The following is a 22,011-nucleotide window of genomic DNA, read 5'->3' on the forward strand; positions in this document are numbered from 1 at the left end:
GAAGCCAACACAAACATGGCGGAAAGAACAGCAAGCTATAACGACATTAGCTCGGATTCAGACTCGGATTTCAGCGGCTTAAGCGATTCAACAGATTACGAATGTATTGAAACAGATGGTTGTAGTGTGGAGGCAGGTAGCGAAAACGAAATTGAAGAAGAAACTGAAGCTATTGAGCCATATCGGTTTGAATCGTATGCAAGCGAAACCGGCGAAAACGACACGACAGCCAGCGACACGGGAGAAAGCGAGGACGAATTCGGCGATCGCCTTCTAACCAACGATTGGTATGTGTTTGTTTGGCATTAAAGGAAACTAACAACTATGAACTAGGTTTACAGCATATGAAATACATTTGGCAACAACATGCACTTTGAGAGTGCAGACAGCCCAATTTTCATCAATTAATATATTCTGTAGACATACCCTCATCCACGCTCTTTTCCTGAAAACTGATCTGTCCAGTTTTGGAGTTGATGTCAGCAGGCCAGGGAAGCTAGGGTCGATAGGGGGTTTAGCTCGCTTGTCTGCGGGAACAAACTGCCGCCATTGCTTGCCTTGCGAGGTCCTTTGTCCCTGAATTGCTCACACACTCCGGCAGATTCAATGGGGGTCTGGCGGCAGATTTCTTTGACTTTATCGTTGGAAATGCATCTGCTTTGAGTGTCGCAGGATATCCACACATTCTTGCCATCTCTGTCGTAGCATAGTTTTCGTCGGTAAAGTGTGCGGAACAAACGTCCAATTTCTTGCCACTTTCGCATCTTTGGGCCACTGGTGCAACTTGAATCCGTCCCTGTTCGTGTTGTTACACCCTCCGACAACACACCGACGAGGCATGATGTCTCCAAGGTACGGAAAACAGTCGAAAAAACGGAAAATAACAGAGCTGATTTGACTCTGTGTTTGAGAAAATGGCGGATTTCTTCCCGATGTGACGCGACGTTGTGACGTCATCGCTCCGAGAGCGAATATTAGAAAAGCGTTTAATTCGCCAAAATTCACCCATTTAGAGTTCGGAAATCGGTTAAAAAAATATATGGTCTTTTTTCTGCAACATCAAGGTATATATTGACGCTTACATAGGTCTGGTGATAATGTTCCCCATTAAAGCCAATATAGATACTTTCCTGCTTTTTAGGGCCAATACCAATAACTTACTTATGTCTATTTTTTTTTTTAAGTTTAGATTTACTGTAGTTTATGCAATCCAATCAAATGCAATTTATTTTTATAGCAGAAATTGAAAAACAATAACAGTGTCCCAAAGTGCTGCACAGTAGTTAAAATACATATTTAAAAGCAGGGTAAAACTAAGGACAGTCAAGTGTAAGAAACACTTAAAGGAGCCATAAGTAATAATTTCATGTCAAGTCATCATTAAATGGCCCTGATATGTCAAAAGGAATGTTCTTTTCGAATACCTTTATAACTGATAACCGTAGTTCAGCCGGGATATGCTCATGTCAAAATTAGATTTACAGCCCCGAAATATAATTGTTTTCATTTCGATGCCCCGCCCTCCACCGTTTGACCAATTAGAAAGTCTGTGAGTGTGTCACATCCAGGTTGCCAGTTACGCACCGGCATCTTCGCCGAGCCACTGCCACTGGTAAAGTTACTAAACATGTCAGACCTTAGTAAATCTAAAAGGCGTCGTTACGATTCTCAGTTTATTCATGACAAAGCCAAGAACAAACCAGGGATTAGATTTGGTCATATTTTCAGTAGATCCATAATAAATTCATAAAAGAACCAAACTTCATGAATTTTTTTGGTAACAAACAAGTATGTGCTCCAATCACTCTATCACAAAAAATAAGAGTTGTAGAAATTATTGGAAACTCAAGACAGCCATGACATTATGTTCTTTACAAGTGTATGTAAACTTTTTGCCACTATATATATTAAAATCGATTATAAAAATAGTTGCCGATTAATTTAGTCATTGATTCGTTGGATCTATGCTATGCGCATGCGCAGAGGCTTTTTTAAATTTATTTATTTATTTATTTATTTATTTATTTATTTTATTTTATTTATTTTTTTTAAATTTTTTTTTTTTTTTTTTTTAAATAAACCTTTATCAATCTAAATAAGTATGGTGCCAGTATGCTGTTTTTTTCCAATAAAATACTGGATAGGATAGAAATGTAGTTTGTCTCTTTTATCCGATTATTAATCGATTAATCAAAGTAATAATCGACAGATTAATCGAATATCAAATTAATCGTTAGTTGCAGCCCTAATATATATATATATATATATATATATATATATATATATATATATATATATATATATGTATATATGTATATGTGTATATATATGTGTGTATGTGTATATATATGTGTATATGTATATATGTGTATATATAAGTATGTGTGTGTGTGTGTGTGTGTGAGATTCTCATATACATACATACATATAATTATCTGTCCAATATTTATTGTGCACCCCTATGAAGTAAGCAGCACTAGCTGTTTAAAATTGATTGAAAATCTTGTTCTTTTAAACTCTATTAACATGTGTTTTAACTCTAGTACATTTTCACATAACATTCAAAAGATAAGGAATACCACACCAGCAATGCGTCACCAGCAGCCTCAAGATTCAGCCGGCGATCCATGGATCTTGATGGATTGGAATAGATTGGCTCCCATTTGTTTCCGCAAAGAGGCCTGGAGGCTCCACTGACCTATTTTAGTATCCATAACATGGTCAAGACCACTCTCTGTAGCCAGCATCCTCTCCTGACTGCCACAGCCCCTCCCTCCTTGAGGGCGGACATCACCATGGTAACGGTGACATCAGTGTGGGTGAGGCCCATGACTGCCAGGATTGAGCTGCAGGCAGAATCAATCAGCGCAGGGACTCGGAGACACCAGACAGTTGTATTTTACGAACGTTATCTCCTATTTGGCTTTTTTTTTTTTTTAAACCTTCTAGAAATGTTCGCAAAAATACAAACATGTCAATTACGCACAAGACAAATATAAAAGGGGCACACACTGTCTCTCCCTACCCATCCCAGTACCTCCAACGCAGACTACAATCCCAATGAATGTTAATGTGACCAATGCTGTTTTCCTCTTTGTCCCCTTGAACTGCTGGAGTATACCTGGAAATGGGTATTGCTACTCGGAACCATAATGGCTCTAATTCTAAAGTTAAAGGTAGTAACCAGGCTAAAAAACCATGTAAATATTGGTGCTGAATAGAGATGTCCGATAATGGCTTTTTTGCCGATATCTCTTAATTACCGATTCCAATATCAACCGATACCGATATATACAGTCGTGGAATTAACACATTATTATGCCTGATTTTGTTGTGATGCCCCGCTGGATGCATTAAACAATGTAAGAAGGTTTTCCAAAAATAAATCAACTCTAGTTATGGAAAAAAATGCCAACATGGCACTGCCATATTTATTATTGAAGTCACAATGTGCATTATTTTTTTTAACATGCCTCAAAACATCAGCTTGGAATTTGGGACATGCTCTCCCTGAGAGAGCATGAGAAGGTTGAGGTGGGCGGGGTTTATTGTAGCGTCCCGGAAGAGTTAGTGCTGATAGGGTTCTGGGTATTTGTTCTGTTGTGTTTATGTTGTTACAGTGCGGATGTTCTCCCGAAATGTGCTTGTCATGCTTGTTTGGTGTGGGTTCACAGTGTGGCGCATATTTATAACAGTGTTAAAGTTGTTTATACGGCCACCGTCAGTGTGACCTGTATGGCTGTTGACCAAGTATGCGTGGCATTCAATTGTGTGTGTGAAAAGCCGTAGATATTATGTGACTGGGCCGGCACTCAAAGGCAGTGCCTTTAAGGCACGCCCCCAATATTGTTGTCTGGGTGGAAATCGGGAGAAATTCGGGAGAATGGTTGCCCCGGGAGATTTTCGGGAGGGGCACTGAAATTCGGGAGTCTCCCGGGAAAATCGGGAGGGTTGGCAAGTATGACTGGGAGACGTATCTGCTCTGTACTTCTCCCTACGTCCATGTACCACTCCGTACAGCGGCGTTTTAAAAAGTCATGAATTTTACTTTTTGAAACCGATACCGATAATTTCCGATATTACATTTTAAAGCATTTATCGGCCGATAATATCGGCAGTCCGATATTATCGGATATCTCTAGTGCTAAATCAATATTACTATTGGAGATGTGCCAATCGATCGGCCACTGATTAGCATCGGCCAATTATTTAGTATGTGATCGCCATTGCGGATGAATGCCTATTATTGCTGATCACAGAAACTGATCCCCTTTGGCTGACGCTGTACTCAATTTTAGTCACCGGCTGATAAGCGACTAGCAGCTAATTGTGTATCTCCATTAGGGATGGGTACTGAATCCAGTACTTTTATGGCACCGACAGGATCCCGCCAGTTCTACCAAGCACCAATTCACATAAGATCCCACAGTGCCTTGTTATGGTACCTGGGTTGCGTGTGACATCATGCCCGGTTGCAGACTGGTAATGTTGCAATTTTCAATGCCAACAGAGAAATATTCTCAAAAAAATGTTGTACAGACAAATAAACACAAAAGTATTATTATTTTATAGACATCAGAGTAATTGGGAGATCGTTCGACGAGAATGAATAACACCACCGAGAATAATTCAGTTTTCTATTGGAGTAATTCTGCCAAGCTCTATACTCTTGGCAGAATACTTGATTGTGCGTCGGAGTTTGCCCAGTCCTGTGGGGAGTGCTCAAAGAGTATGGGGTATCAGACCGCCTGATGGTGGCGGTCCGTTCTCTGTATGATCGGTGTCAGAGCTTGGTCTGCATTGCTGGCAGTAAATTGGACTTGTCACCGGAACTTTGTCACCGGTTCTGTTCATAACTTTTATGGAACAAATTTCTAGGCGTGGTCAGGGCATTCAAAGGATTGGGTTTGATGGCTCCAGCATTAGGTCTCTGCTTTTTGCAGATGATGTGGTCCCGCTGGCTTCATCTGGCCAGGATCTTCAGCTCTCGCTGGATCAGTTTGCAGCCGAATGTGAAGCGAACGGGATGAGAATCAGCACCCTCAAGTATGAGTCCATGGTTCTCTTGACCCAAGTGGAGAAGTTCAAGTACCTCTGAGTCTTGTTCACGAGTGTGGGAAGAATGGATCGGGAGATCGACAGGCGGTCTGCAGTAATGCGGACGCTGTATCAATCTGTTGTGGTGAAGAAGGAGCTGAGCCGGAAGGCAAAGCTCTCAATTTACCGGTATCCTCACCTATGAACAAGATCACAGGTATAAGTGGCCGAAATGAGTTTCCTCCATCGGGTGGCGGGGCGCTCCCTTAGAAATAGAGTGAGAAACTCTGTCAGTCAGGAGCTCAGAGTAAAGCCGCTTCTCTTCCACATGGAGAGGAGCCATATGGGGAGGTGTTTAGGGCACGCCCGACCGGCAGGAGGCAACGAGGAAGACCCAGGACACGTTGGGGGGGACTATGTCTCCCAGTTGGGATCCCCCAGGAAGAGCTGAACGAAGTGGCTGGGAAGAGGGAAGTCTTGGCATCTCTGCTTGGGCTAGTCATTCATTTTCGGGTAAAAAACCCAAATGTAATTTTCTGTCTGGATATTGTATCTTGGAGCGCGTTTTAACCTGGATTCAACCCGCAGACCAGACTCACCTGTTGTACAGGTAAAATCTGATCTGGCTAAATAAACACGCAGTCCACCCATACTGCATGACTAAGCTGCCAAAAAGGACAGGTTAAGAAAAAAAAAAGCTTAGTAAATACTGGGCTGGATCTAAATAACTACTTTAATAAGTCAATCCCATTCTCAATTGTTTTTGGAAGCCCAATTGATGATGTCATCTATGGCCCTGCCTGCTGGTCGCCAGTTGATCTGGCCTGATGTATAAATGGTAAAAGAATGCATTTTCTCCATCACTTCAGCACTTCATCGCATAATTTCAGTGCACATATACAGCCATCATTATGGTAATTCATCTATACCAGGGGTGTCAAACGTGCGGGCCGGATCAGGCCAACAAACAGGTTTTATCCGGCCCGCGGGATGAGTTTGTATAAAAATGAGCCGAAATTTTTGAATTTAAGAGTCCGCTGTTCTAAATGTGTCCACTCGATGTTGCAATTGTCATGATCCGTGGTCCGGATCATGTTTTGTGTTTTCTGTTGGTTTTGGACTCCTTCAGTTCCTGTTTGTGCACCTCCTGAGTTTGTTACCATGGCTACTTATGATTTTCACCTGCCTCTGGTGTTGGGGGACGCGCACCTCTTTGTAATCAGAGACTGTATTTAAGCCTGCCTTTGCCAGTGAGTCGGTCTGGCTTCTTTGTTTGCTTCACGCTACTGTTACGTAAGTTTTGCTTGTCTTTAGTCTGTGCGAAGCAGTGGCCTTAGCTTCAAGTGCGATCGGCACCTGGTTCCGTCGGTTTGTTTCCTGTATTGTACCTCGTTGAGTGTTTTTTAAGATTAAATCATGTTCCTACCTGCAAGTCCTGTCTGGAGTAGTCCGTTTGCATCCTGGGAGAACGAACCTCGCAACAACATGCGACCCAGCCGTAGCAGCAATAGCAATTCTTTGTATCTTTGTAGATGATGCTACATATGTAAAACAAAATAAACCGCATCATTTTAGTGCACCAGTTGAGGAAAATGAGCAAACTACATATAAACATCCAATAATTTTATTTTGATATTATTATTTTATCTTGATAGATTGAAAATTTACACCAATGAGTTGACTGATGAACATTATCACATAATTTATTCAGAAAGTATACATAACGACACATAAAGATAGAATACTATTAACCGCAACATGTAAGTGTAAAATGTGCTTGTTCTACACTGCAAAAACTGAAATCTAAGTAAGATTAAATATCTCAAATAAGGGTGATATTTGCTTATTTTCTGTCTGATAAGATAATTCTTCTCACTAAGCAGATTTTATGTTCGTGTTTTACTTGTTTTAAGGGTTTTGGTCCTAAATGATCTCAGTAAGATATTACAGCTTGTTGCTGAGATTTGATGACCTATATTGAGTAAAACATGCTTGAAACTAGAATATCAACTGTTGCAAAGCTGTGTCATCAACACTCAAGTATAAAACTACTTTTTTAAAGTAATAATTTCTTATGTCAAGCATGTAAAAAAAAAAAAAATCATGACTTAGACACAATTGTGTCTCATAATTAAAACAGATGACAGCCAAATTGACTTTGCTGTTTTATTTTCAATGAAACAATAGAAATTGTGTACCCATATAGTACATACTTGCCAACCTTGAGACCTCCGATTTCGGGAGGTGGGGGCGTGGTTGGGGGCGTGGCTAAAAGGGGAGGAGTATATTTACAGCTAGAATTCACCAAGTCAAGTATTTCATATATATATACCGTATATATATATATATATATATATATATATATATATATATATATATATATATATATATATATGAAATACTTGACGTTCAGTGATATCTAGCTATATATATATATATATATATATATATATATATAAAATAAATACTTGAATTTCAGTGTTCATTTATTTACACATATACACATAACACTCATCTACTCATTGTTGAGTTAAGGGTTGAATTGTCCATCCTTGTTCTATTCTCTGTCACTATTTTTCGAACCATGCTGAACACTCTCTCTGATGATGCATTGATGTGTGGCACGCACAAAAGTGCTTTCATCAAATGCACTAGATGGCAGTATTGTCCTGTTTAAGAGTGTCACAACATTGCTGTATACGGCAGACGAACTGCTTTACGGTATACAAAAAAGTGACTGCTGTTGTTGTGTGTTTCCACGCTGGGAGGACGTTAATGAAACTGCCTAACAATAAACCCACATAAGAAACCAAGAACTCGCCCTCCATCATTCTATAGTTATAACGTGATTGGGCAGGTACGCTTTTTTATATTGTGGAGGACCTGAGTCCGCCTGAATTTCGGGAGATTTTCGGGAGAAAATTTGTCCCGGGAGGTTTTCGGGAGAGGCGCTGAATTTCGGGAGTCTCCCGGAAAATCCGGGAGGGTTGGCAAGTATGATATAGTAGTACAGTTGGCACAGTACAGTAAACTGACACATTTAACATGTGACATTTCAAACAATTTTGAATAGAAATAGTTCATGCACATTCAGATAAATTCCTCAAAATTACAATACATTTTTTTTTGGCCGGGGGCCGGGCTGTATATATGCGCACTAATTGACTGAAAGAGCACGCACTTGGCGCGATGATGTCATGTTATCCATGGAAAAATGCATTTTTAGACCATATGATTTGCCTGAGCGGCTAAGTACGTAGACCCCGAGAGTAACAAGCGGTTTGTTATGATCTGGTGTTGGATCATAGTTTATTTTGGGTTTTGAGTCACTTGTGATATAAGTTATGTTTCAGCACTCCTGTTTTGTGTTGTCTTGGTTGTCATGGGTACTGATTGTTTCCGCCTGCATCTGATTAGTGTTCGGGACTCACACCTGTTCCCGGGCACTAATCAGAGAGCTATTTAGTCCTGCTTTTTCCCGTCACTCAGTCTGGTGCTTTTGTTTGCTTTACGCAACTGTCACGTTTATTCCTTGAGTCCGTAAGCTAAGCGTTGCCTTATGCCTTCCCTATGTGTGCTATTCCGTTAGCTTTCCTTGTGCTAGGCACGCTCTCCTTGTGTTCGCTTGTTTTGTTCGTTTCTGTTTTCGTGTATGATTTATACAAATAAATCATTTGTCCTACCTGCACGCTGTCTCTGGAGTTCCTGCTGTCCTCACCAGAAGAACAAATCGGTAATAATCGGTATAATCATGCCTCCTCGCCAGCAACGTAACAGAAAAGCACCAGACTGAGTGACGGGAAAAAGCAGGACTAAATAGCTCTCTGATTAGTGCCCGGGAACAGGTGTGAGTCCCGAACACTAATCAGATGCAGGCGAAAACAATCAGTACCCATGACAACACAAAACAGGAGTGCTTATATCACAAGTGACTCAAAACCCAAAATAAACTAGTCCTAAGTGTCCCAATACTTTTGTCTACTTTTAGTCTGAAGTGTCCCAAGACTTTTGTCTAGTGTACCTACCTTGTCTGCATTGTGTGGGCACGTTGGGGCTTCCTGCTTTTGAGCAGCCATCTTAAAAAAACAGCACCGCAGGAGCATCAGTGCAGCGGGTCTTTGAAGGGTCATAAAATCAAAACCGGAGCAGGTATCACAACTCTTTCACCAACTTTTAATCAGAAGGGTTCAATCTCTCTCCTGTGTTAGTTTGAAGCCGAAACAACAAACGCGCTCAGAGGAGATAATGTTTGAAGAAAGGGGACGGGTTTTTACAAAAATGTTGTGTTGAAGGGGGAATAGCAAACTTCCTGTATATTTTTGCTGGGGGTTGTCAATTTATGAAATGTAGGTCTAAGTGAGAGCTACATAGAGGTTTTTGTTTCATCTCTGTCCGACCTTCCTAGTGGGAGTTACAGGCATTTTTGTCATATTTTTCATCCGAGGAGCAGTTTTTTGTGCGTTTTATAAAAAAATTGCTGTAGAGCACAATTTTTAGATTTGGGGTTAGGTTTTTTCATTAGATCACAGTTTTAACAAGTCCTGATGTGTGTGTTCAGTTCGGTGAGTTTTGAAGCATGTTAAGGGGGTCAAATTACAGCTCAAAGAGGCAAAAGTGACTGTTTGTAGTACTTTTTTGTCTTGAAGGGGGAATGGCCAACTTCCTGTGTATTTTTGCTGAAGAATGTCATTGTATGAAATGTAGGTCAAAGTCAGACCTACATAGAGTTTTCCATTAAGAACAATAAATTAGTTTTTAGTATAAGTTTGCTGGTTTCAAGAAATGTAATGCCAGGCGCATATCATTATGTCAAGATAATGGCACTAGCATTTACTTCATTTAAGAATATTTTTCAACATATTGAGCAAAAAGGTCTCTTTTTTTTTTCTACCAAGAAAAGTGCACTTGTTAGTGAGAATATACTTATTTTAAGGTATTTTTGGGTTCATTGAGGTTAGCTAATTAGGGACCGCAATGTCCCTTTGGGACAGAGGACCCTATTGTATTTGTAAGGTTTTATTATCATTATTCCGCCGCCTCTTTGAGCTGTAATTTGACCCCCTTAACATGCTTCAAAACTCACCATATTTGACACACACATCAGGACTGGCAAAAATTGCGGTCTAATCAAAAAACCAAACCCCAAAACTCAAAATTGCGCTCTAGCGGCCCCTAGGAAAAAACACAGACAAAACTGCTTGTAACTTCCAGGAGGAATGTCATAGAGACATGAAACAAAAACCTCTATGTAGGTCTGACTTAGACCTAGATTTCATACGTTAACATTCTTCAGGAAAAATCAACAGGAAGTTGGCAATTCCCCCTTCAAAACAAACGTTTACTAAAAACAGTCACTTTTGCCTCTTTGAGCTGTAATTTGACCCCCTTAACATGCTTTAAAACTCACCAAACTGGACACACACATCAGGACTGGTTTTGCTTGTTTTGGAAAGTCTTGACAAGCCAAATTTTCTTGTTCTAAAATGTGTCCTAAAGGTGTTCTAAATGTGTCCTAAAGGTGTTCTAAATGTGTTCTAAAGTTGTTCTAAATGTGTCCTAAAGGCTGAAGGTGTCCTAAATGTGTCCTAAAGTTGTTCTAAATGTGTCCTAAAGGGGTCCTAAAAGTGAACTAAAATGTGTCCTAAATGTGGTCTAAAATGTGTCCTAAAGGTGTTCTAAATGCGATCTAATCAAAAAACCAAACCCCAAAACTCCCGAAATTCAGCGCCTCTCCCGAAAACCTCCCGGGACAAATTTTCTCCCGAAAATCTCCCGAAATTCAGGCAGATCATTTTGCTTAGTTCAAATAAAAGACCCCTCATTTTTGTATTTTTTTTTTTTCTGGTTTTTGAACACTGACTTTTTGCAGTGTATTTTTAAACAAAGAAAACGAACTGAAGTTGTCTTTATTTTTAAGTTATCGTGCCGTGATTTTACCAGTCCGGCCCACTTGGGAGTAGATTTTTCTCCATGTTTGACACTCCTGATCTATACAGAGTGAGTCAGCCTCTATTCGCCGCTATTCACAAATTGGCTCGCTTGTTAGAACCCAGTGACCTCCCCTCCGTTACATCACATCCATCAATAAAACATCGTCAGCCTGTCTGCATGTTGCTGCTCTCAGCTGTTTAGTTTTTGTGTGAAATGAAAGCCTCTGCAGTAAATATCTCCAGTAGGATCTGCAAAGAAACACATTTGACAGTTACTTTGTTGTCACTTCCACATCAGTAAACGTCTCATAAGCGAAGGAAACACACCTGAACTCTCAGACCAGGCTGGTTTATTCACACGCACAGGATTAAAGCAAGGTTGGCCAGAGATTCCCTGCTAAATGGATGGTGACATTCCAATGTCAGCAGCACTTTGTGGAGGCATGACGGGTGACCCAGTTCGGGGCGGAGGTGAGGTCGGATTAGGGATGCGATGGGGCGGGGCGGCGGTTGGGCGAGGGATGCTGCCGGGGCGGGGAGGTGAGGTTGAGCAAAGCAAAGAAGAGCACCTGTCTGCCTGCTGAAGTCGTGTTTTAACTGCAGATCAGGTCACATTAGCAGCAGTGATCAAGATCACTCCTTTTCTTGTGCTGTATCTTCCAACAGCTGGGATCCTCATGTCTTTGCATATTACGGTACTTTTTCCTTCCTCTGCCCTCAGCTCAATTTTGTATGCCTTCCTCCTTTCTTCCTGGCAGTGGGCGTGACGGAGGTCAGCCATGTGTACGTTGGTAAACCTCACTACCTGACAACTTTAAGAGCACCATGTAGTGATTAACGTGGATCCCCCGACTTAAACAAGTTGAAAAACCAGTGACGTGCAGTCAGGGGAGGCAGGTGAGGCGGAGTGGAAAGAAAAAAAAATGTAAAAAGAAAAAATAATTATTAAATTGTTTTATGTATCCAGTGATTATACTATAAAGTTATTTTCCATTTAACTTCACCAGTTTTAGATTATTTTTATTCAAAATCGCTGAATTTAGGACACATTTAGAACACCTTTAGGACACATTTAGAACAACTTTAGAACACATTTAGAACACCTTTAGGACACATTTAGAACACCAGTCCTTTAGGACACATTTTAGAACACATTTAGGACACATTTTAGAACACTTTTAGGACCCCTTTAGGACACATTTAGAACAACTTTAGGACACATTTAGAACACCTTCAGCCTTTAGGACACATTTAGAACAACTTTAGAACACATTTAGAACACCTTTAGGACCCATTTCAGGACACCTTTAGGACACATTTTAGAACACATTTAGGACACATTTTAGAACACTTTTAGGACCCCTTTAGGACACATTTAAAACAACTTTAGGACACATTTAGAACAACTTTAGACCACATTTAGAACACATTTAGGACCCATTTCAGAACACCTTTAGGACACATTTTAGAACACATTTAGGACACATTTTAGAACACCTTTAGGACCCCTTTAGGACACATTTAGAACAACTTTAGGACACATTTAGGACACATTTAGAACACCTTCAGCCTTTAGGACACATTTAGAACAACTTTAGGACACATTTAGAACACATTTCAGAACACCTTTAGGACACATTTAGGACAACTTTAGGACACATTTAGAACACATTTAGAACACCTTTAGGACCCATTTCAGAACACCTTTAGGACACATTTTAGAACACATTTAGGACACATTTTAGAACACTTTTAGGACCCGTTTAGGACACATTTAGAACAACTTTAGGACACATTTAGGACACATTTTAGAACACTTTTAGGACCCCTTTAGGACACATTTAGAACAACTTTAGGACACATTAAGGACACATTTAGAACACCTTCAGCCTTTAGGACACATTTAGAACAACTTTAGGACACATTTAGGACACATTTCAGAACACCTTTAGGACACATTTTAGAAAACATTTAGGACCCCTTTAGGACACATTTAGAACAACTTTAGGACACATTTAGAACACCTTCAGCCTTTAGGACACATTTAGAACAACTTTAGGACACATTTAGAACACATTTCAGAACACCTTTAGGACACATTTAGGACAACTTTAGGACACATTTAGAACACATTTAGAACACCTTTAGGACACATTTTAGAACACCTTTAGGACACATTTAGAACAACTTTAGGACACATTTAGAACACCTTCAGCCTTTAGGACACATTTAGAACAACTTTAGGACACATTTAGAACACATTTAGGACACATTTTAGAACACCATTAGGACACATTTTAGAACAATTTTAAGACACATTTTAGAACACTTTTAGGACACATTTAGAACAACTTTAGGACACATTTTAGAACACATTTAGGACACATTTTAGAACACCTTTAGGACACATTTAGAACAACTTTGGTAAACCTCACTACCTGACAACTTTAAGAGCACCATGTAGTGATTAACGTGGATCCCCCGACTTAAACAAGTTGAAAAACCAGTGACGTGCAGTCAGGGGAGGCAGGTGAGGCGGAGTGGAAAGAAAAAAAAATGTAAAAAGAAAAAATAATTATTAAATTGTTTTATGTATCCAGTGATTCTATAAAGTTATTTTCCATTTAACTTCACCAGTTTTAGATTATTTTTTATTCAAAATCGCTGAATTTAGGACACATTTAAAACACCTTTAGGACACATTTTAGAACACCTTTAGGACACATTTAGAACAACTTTAGGACACATTTTAGACCACATTTAGGACACATTTTAGACCACATTTAGGACACATTTTAGTTCACTTTTAGGACCCCTTTAGGACACATTTAGAACACCTTTAGGACACATTTTAGACCACATTTAGGACACATTTTAGTTCACTTTTAGGACCCCTTTAGGACACATTTAGAACAACTTTAGGACACATTTAGAACACCTTCAGCCTTTAGGACACATTTAGAACAACTTTAGAACACATTTAGAACACCTTTAGGACACATTTTAGAACACCTTTAGGACACATTTTAGAACACATTTAGGACACATTTTAGAACACATTTAGGACACATTTTAGAACACATTTAGGACCCCTTTAGGACACATTTAGAACAACTTTAGGACACATTTAGAAAACCTTCAGCCTTTAGGACACATTTAGAACAACTTTAGAACACATTTAGAACACCTTTAGGACCCATTTCAGAACACATTTAGGACACATTTTAGAACACTTTTAGGACCCCTTTAGGACACATTTAGAACAACTTTAGGACACATTTAGGACACATTTAGAACACCTTCAGCCTTTAGGACACATTTAGAACAACTTTAGAACACCTTTAGGACACATTTCAGAACACCTTTAGGACACATTTTAGAACACATTTAGGACCCCTTTAGGACACATTTAGAACAACTTTAGGACACATTTAGAACACCTTCAGCCTTTAGGACACATTTAGAATAACTTTAGGACACATTTAGAACACATTTCAGAACACCTTTAGGACACATTTAGGACAACTTTAGGACACATTTAGAACACCTTTAGGACACATTTTAGCACACCTTTAGGACACATTTAGAACAACTTTAGGACACATTTAGGACACATTTAGAACACCTTCAGCCTTTAGGACACATTTAGAACACATTTCAGAACACCTTTAGGACACATTTAGGACAACTTTAGGACACATTTAGAACACATTTAGAACACCTTTAGGACACATTTTAGAACACCTTTAGGACACATTTTAGAACACCTTTAGGACACATTTAGAACACCTTTAGGACACATTTAGAACACCTTCAGCCTTTAGGACACATTTAGAACAACTTTAGAACACATTTAGAACACCTTTAGGACCCATTTCAGAACACCTTTATGGCACATTTTAGAACACATTTAGGACACATTTTAGGACACTTTTAGGACCCCTTTAGGACACATTTAGAACAACTTTAGGACACATTTAGAACACCTTCAGCCTTTAGGACACATTTAGAACAACTTTAGAACACCTTTAGGACACATTTCAGAACACCTTTAGGACACATTTTAGAACACATTTAGGACCCCTTTAGGACACATTTAGAACAACTTTAGGACACATTTAGGACACATTTAGAACACCTTCAGCCTTTAGGACACATTTAGAACAACTTTAGGACACATTTAGAACACATTTCAGAACACCTTTAGGACACATTTAGGACACATTTAGAACACATTTAGAACACCTTTAGGACACATTTTAGAACACCTTTAGGACACATTTAGAACAACTTTAGGACACATTTAGGACACATTTAGAACACCTTCAGCCTTTAGGACACATTTAGAACAACTTTAGGACACATTTAGAACACATTTCAGAACACCTTTAGGACACATTTAGGACAACTTTAGGACACATTTAGAACACATTTAGAACACCTTTAGGACACATTTTAGAACACCTATAGGACACATTTAGAACACCTTTAGGACACATTTAGAACACCTTTAGGACACATTTAGAACAACTTTAGGACACATTTAGAACAACTTTAGGACACATTTAGAACACATTTAGGACACATTTTAGAACACTTTTAGAACAACTTTAGGACACATTTAGAACACCTTTAGGACACATTTAGAACACATTTAGAACAAGCCTTTAGGACACATTTAGAACAACTTTAGAACACATTTAGAACGACACATTTCAGAACACCTTTAGGACACATTTTAGAACACATTTAGGACACATTTTAGAACACTTTTAGGACACATTTAGAACAACTTCAGCCTTTAGGACACATTTAGAACAACTTTAGGACACATTTAGAACACATTTCAGAACACCTTTAGGACACATTTAGGACAACTTTAGGACACATTTAGAACACCTTTAGGACACATTTTAGAACACCTTTAGGACACATTTTAGAACACCTTTAGGACACATTTAGAACACCTTTAGGACACCTTTAGAACACATTTAGAACAACTTTAGGACACATTTAGAACACATTTCAGAACACCTTTAGAACAACTTTAGAACACCTTTAGGACACATTTAGAACACATTTAGGACACATTTAGAACACCTTCAGACAACTTTTAGGACATCTTTAGGACACACTTAGAGCAACTTTAGGACACATTTAGAACACATTTAGAACAACTTTAGGACACATTTAGAACACATTTAGGACACATTTTAGGACACCTTCAGAACAACTTTAGGACACATTTAGAACACATTTAGGACACATTTTAGAACACCATTAGGACACATTTTAGAACAATTTTAAGACACATTTTAGAACACTTTTAGGACACATTTAGAACAACTTTAGGACACATTTTAGAACACATTTAGGACACATTTTAGAACACTTTTAGGACACATTTAGAACAACTTTAGGACACATTTAGAACACATTTAGGACACATTTTAGAACAACTTTAGAACACCTTTAGGACACATTTAGAACACCTTTAGACAGCCTTTAGGACACATTTAGAACACTTTTAAGACACATTTAGAACAACTTTAGGACACATTTAGAACACATTTAGGACAAATTTAGAACACCGTTAGGACACATTTAGAACACCTTTAGGACACATTTAGAACACCTTCAGACAACCTTTAGGACACCTTTAGGACACATTTAGAACACATTTTAGAACACCTTTAGAACAACTTTAGAACACCTTTAGGAAACATTTAGGACACCTTTAGACAGCCTTTAGGACACATTTAGAACAACTTTAGGACACATTTTAGAACACCATTAGGACACATTTTAGAACACCTATAGACAACCTTTAGAACACATTTAGAACCCCTTTAGGACACATTTAGAACACCTTTAGGACACATTTAGAACACCTTTAGACAACCTTTAGGACACATTTAGAACAACTTTAGGACGCATTTAGAACACCTTTAGGACACATTTAGAACACCTATAGGACACATTTTAGAACACCATTAGGACACATTTTAGAACACCATTAGGACACATTTTAGAACACCATTAGGACACATTTTAGAACAAGCACATTTAGAACACCATTAGGACACATTTTAGAACACCTTTAGGACACATTTAGAACAACTTTAGAACACATTTAGAACACCTTTAGGACACATTTAGAACACCTTTAGGACACATTTAGAACACCATTAGGACACATTTAGAACACCTTTAGGACACATTTTAAAACACCTTTAGACAACCTTTAGGACACATTTAGAACACCTTTAGGATACATTTAGTACACCACTGGTGTTAATTTTCAATCCATCAAGATAAAATAAAAATGGGAACACTTTAGTATGGGGAACATATTCTAAGTAACAAAGACTTAATTTAGAGTTATTTGGACACTTGGGGAACATATATAAGGGTTAGGGTTAATAATTCTCAGGTTATTGAGGGAAGACTCTTAGTTAATGGCTTACTGGTTGTATAATAAGGCCATGCAGAATAAGGCATTAATACGTACTTAATAATGACTAATTAAGAGCCAATATGTTACTAATTTGCATGTTAATAAGCAACTAATTAATGGTGAATATGTTCCCCATACTAAAGTGTTACCAAAAAAATATCAAAATCAAATTACAGTATGTTATTTATGTAGTTTGATCATTTTCCTCGACTGATGTACTAAAATCATGTGGTTTATTTTGTACATATGTAGTAGCATCATCTACAAAGATACAAAGAATTGTTATTGCGACATCCAGTGGACACATTTAGAACAGCTGTTTCTTTTTTTCATTCAAAAATTTCAGGGTCATTTTTATACTTGGCAAACTCGGATAAAACCTGTTTGCGGGCCTGATCCGGCCCTCGGCCCGTACGTTTGACACCCCTGATTTAGACAAAGGTATCAGCACACCTATACATGTAGTGATAATGCAGAGATGTATACCGCACTGTAGATTGGGGGGGTCTAGATGATTCCACTATCTAATTTGCATAATTGGAAATAAGAGTGATACGAGTTTTCATGTCAGTCTCCAAAAGTCCCCAAAAATACCAGAAAAGTTTGCCAGCTTTGCTGCTAATTGCTTATTTAAAAAATTAAGTCTTTAGAGGGGTCTGATTGACAAAGTCTTCTTATTCTCTGGCAGACCAGGTGCTTAAGTGGAGATAGTGGAGAAACAAAGATAGCGATATTGAAGCCGTGTGTATCGGCTGACATAGATCCGATCAGATATTGATATTGATCAGCATGTATCTTATGTACTTTTATTATTTTGTGGTGTGGAATGTTAGAAAACGCTTGTTTAAGTGAATTTACTCAGTCAAAACATGCTCAGTGGCTTTGTGGTTAGAGTGTCCGCCCTGAGACTGGAAGGTTGTGAGTTCAAACCCCTGCTGAGTAATTCCAAAGACTATAAAAATGGGACACATTGCCTCACTAACTTGGCATTAAGAGTTGAAATTGGGGGTTTAAATCAGCAAAATTATTCCCGGGCACGGCCACCGCTGCTGCTCACTGCTCCCCTCTCCTCCCATGGGGTGGAACATGGGGATGAGTCAAATGCAGAGGATAATTTCACAACACCTAGTAGTGTGTGTGTGGGACTATCGTTGGGACTTTAACTTTAAAATGGGTACATTGGTATGTATGAAAAACACTAACCTATTTGTTATTATCAATCTGGAGTGGATTTATTGCTGTCTTTAATTCGAATTAGAGTGGTAATTGTTATTTTGGCAACACCGAGTGGTCAAAATAATTCATTAAAAGGGCCCTATTATGCAAAACCAACGTGTCTTACCTATTGGTACTTTTGTGTATTTGTTATTTGCGTGAGTCCGGGAAAAATGTAAAATCAAACCGAGGAATTGCGGTTAAATTTATAAAACAATCTTGCCTTCTTTCATATTTCCTTCAAATGAGCAGTTGGGAATTTGCCCAATTTGTAAAGTTGTTTTTCCCACATGATGTTAGTGCACCAGTCGAGGAAAATGAGCAAACTACATAAATAACATCCTGTAATTTGATTTTTTATGTTATTTTTTTTATCTTGATAGATTGAAAATTAACACCAATGTGTTGACTGATGAACATTATCCATCCATCCATCCATCTTCTTCCGCTTATCCGAGGTCGGTCGCGGGGGCAGCAGCCTAAGCAGGGAAGCCCAGACTTCCCTCTCCCCAGCCACTTTGTCCAGCTCTTCCCGGGGGATCCCAAGGCGTTCCCAGGCCAGCCGGGAGACATAGTCTTCCCAACATGTCCTGGGTCTTCCCCGTGGCCTCCTACCGGTTGGACGTGCCCTAAACACCTCACTAGGGAGACAATCGGGTGGCATCCTGACCAGATGCCCGAACCACCTCATCTGGCTCCTCTCCATGTGGAGGAGCAGCGGCTTTACTTTGAGCTCCTCCGGATGGCAGAGCTTCTCACCCTATCTCTAAGGGAGAGCCCCGCCACCCGGCGGAGGAAACTCATTTCGGCCGTTTGTACCCGTGATCTTGTCCTTTCGGTCATAACCCATGGCTCATGACCATAGGTGAGGATGGGAACGTAGATCGACCGGTAAATTGAGAGCATTGCCTTCCGGCTCAGCTCCTTCTTCACCACAACGGATCGATACAGCGTCCGCATTGCTGAAGACGCCGCACCGATCCGCCTGTCGATCTCACGATCCACTCTTCCCCCACTTGTGAACAAGACTCCTAGGTACTTGAACTCCTCCACTTGAGGCAGGGTCTCCTCCCCAACCCGGAGATGGCATTCCACCTTTTTCCGGGCGAGAACCATGGACTCGGACTTGGAGGTGCTGATGCTCATCCCAGTCGCTTCATACTCTGCTGCGAACCGATCCAGTGAGAGCTGAAGATCCTGGCCAGATGAAGCCATCAGGACCACATCATCTGCAAAAAGCAGAGACCTAATCCTGCAGCCACCAAACCAGATCCCCTCAACGCCTTGACTGCGCCTAGAAATTCTGTCCATAAAAGTTATGAACAGAATCGGTGACAAAGGGCAGCCTTGGGGGAGTCCAACCCTCACTGGAAACGTGTCCGACTTACTGCCGGCAATGCGGACCAAGCTCTGACACTGATCATACAGGGAGCGGACTGCCACAATCAGACAGTCCGTTACCCCATACTCTCTGAGCACTCTCCACAGGACTTCCCGAGGGACACGATCAAATGCCTTCTCCAAGTCCACAAAGCACATGTAGACTGGTTGGGCAAACTCCCATGCACCCTCAAGGACCCTGCCGAGAGTATAGAGCTGGTCCACAGTTCCACGACCAGGACAAAAACCACACTGTTCCTCCTGAATCCGAGGTTCGACTATCCGGCCTTAATTTATTCAGAAAGTATAAATAACGACAAATAAAGGTAGAATACTATTAACCGCAACATGTAGGTGTAAAAAACAACAACATTATGACTTATGACATTTTCAGAATGTGCTTGTTCCATTTTTAAACAAAGAAAACAATCTGAAGGTGTCTTTATTTTTAAGTTATCGTGCCGTGATTTTTCTCCATGTGGCCCCCCCGATCTAAAATGACTGACATACCTGCAATAGATAATAAATGACTAATTATTAATAGAATAATTGTCCAAAATGTTTTGGTAAGAGAATAATAATTCTGGGGGGAAAGGAAGGGTTTACCCCTTATTAACACTAATTAACTAAAAAATATACTGTTAAGGTTTGCAGAGGAGGTGACGGCAACAGACACTAGATGGCAGTAATGTTCAATGATTTATTATATATAGTAATATATATAATTAAAGCTGCAAGCAGCGTTGTTCGGGCCCGCGTATTTGGCAGGTGCTAGTCCTAAGTGTCCCAATACTTTTGTCTACTTTTAGTCTGAAGTGTCCCAAGACTTTTGTCTAGTGTACCTACCTTGTCTGCATTGTGTGGGCACGTTGGTGCTTCCTGCTTTTGAGCAGCCATCTTAAAAAAACAGCACCGCAGGAGCATCAGTGCAGCGGGTCTTTGAAGGGTCATAAAATCAAAACCGGAGCAGGTATTAAAAATCCCATCTATACTTTTAATCACAAGGGTTTTATCTCTCACCTGTGTTAGTTTGAAGGCGAAACGACAAACGCGCTCAGAGGAGATAGATTTTGAAGGAAGGTGACCGGTTTTAACAAAAATGTTGTTTTGAAGGGGGAATAGAAAACTTCCTGTTGATTTTTGCTGGGGGTTGTCAAATTATGAAATGTAGGTCTAAGTGAGACCTACATAGAGACTTTTGTTTCATGTCTCTCCGACCTTCCCAGTGGGAGTTACAGTCAGTTTTGTAATTTTTTTCATCCGAGGAGCAGTTTTTTGTGCGTTTTATTAAAAAATTGCTGTAGAGCACAATTTTTAGATTTGGGGTTAGGTTTTTTCATTAGATCACAGTTTTAGCCAGTCCTGATGTGTGTGTTAAGTTCGGTGAGTTTTGAAGCATGTTAAGGGGGTCAAATTACAGCTCAAAGAGGCAAAAGTGACTGTTTTTAGTACTTTTTTGTCTTGAAGGGGGAATTGCCAACTTCCTGTTGGTTTTAGCCCGAGAATGTACCATTATGAAAGTTAGGTCTGAGTCAGACCTACATAGAGGATTTTGTTTCATGTCTTTCCGACCTTCCTAGTGGGAGTTACAGGCAGTCTAGTTTGTTTTTTTTCTAGGGGGCGCTAGAGCGCAATTTTGATTTTTGCAGTTTTTTTTTTTTATTAAAAGACAATTTTCGCAGGTCCTGATGTGTGGGTCAAATATGGTGAGTTTTGAAGCATGTTAAGTGGGTCAAATTAGTGCTCGAAGAGGCGGCGGAAGAATAATAAAGAATAAAACGAACGAAAAACAATAGGTCCTTATGTCCCATTGCATAAGGACTCCCTGTGGGAGTCCTTTTGCAATGGGCCATTGCGGGCCCTAATAATAAACACTAAATAAATGAACTAAGGAAATGGAGTGTGGCAAAATCCAAGAGTGTGTATGGTGTACGACTATGTGTAGTATTTAACTGAGGTGTGCGTTACCAAGTGTTGAACGAGAGATGAGGA

General features: G+C 39.6%; 1 protein-coding gene across 7 annotated transcripts in view; it reads left to right on the forward strand.

Moving 5' to 3' along the window:
• Positions 1–22,011, forward strand: part of LOC133622495 (microtubule-associated protein tau-like) — a 130,619-nt gene that overhangs the window by 66,038 nt on the left and 42,570 nt on the right. The window lies entirely within an intron of this gene.

Source organism: Nerophis lumbriciformis, linkage group LG23, assembly GCF_033978685.3.
Source record: "Nerophis lumbriciformis linkage group LG23, RoL_Nlum_v2.1, whole genome shotgun sequence".
NCBI classification, from domain to species: domain Eukaryota; kingdom Metazoa; phylum Chordata; class Actinopteri; order Syngnathiformes; family Syngnathidae; genus Nerophis; species Nerophis lumbriciformis.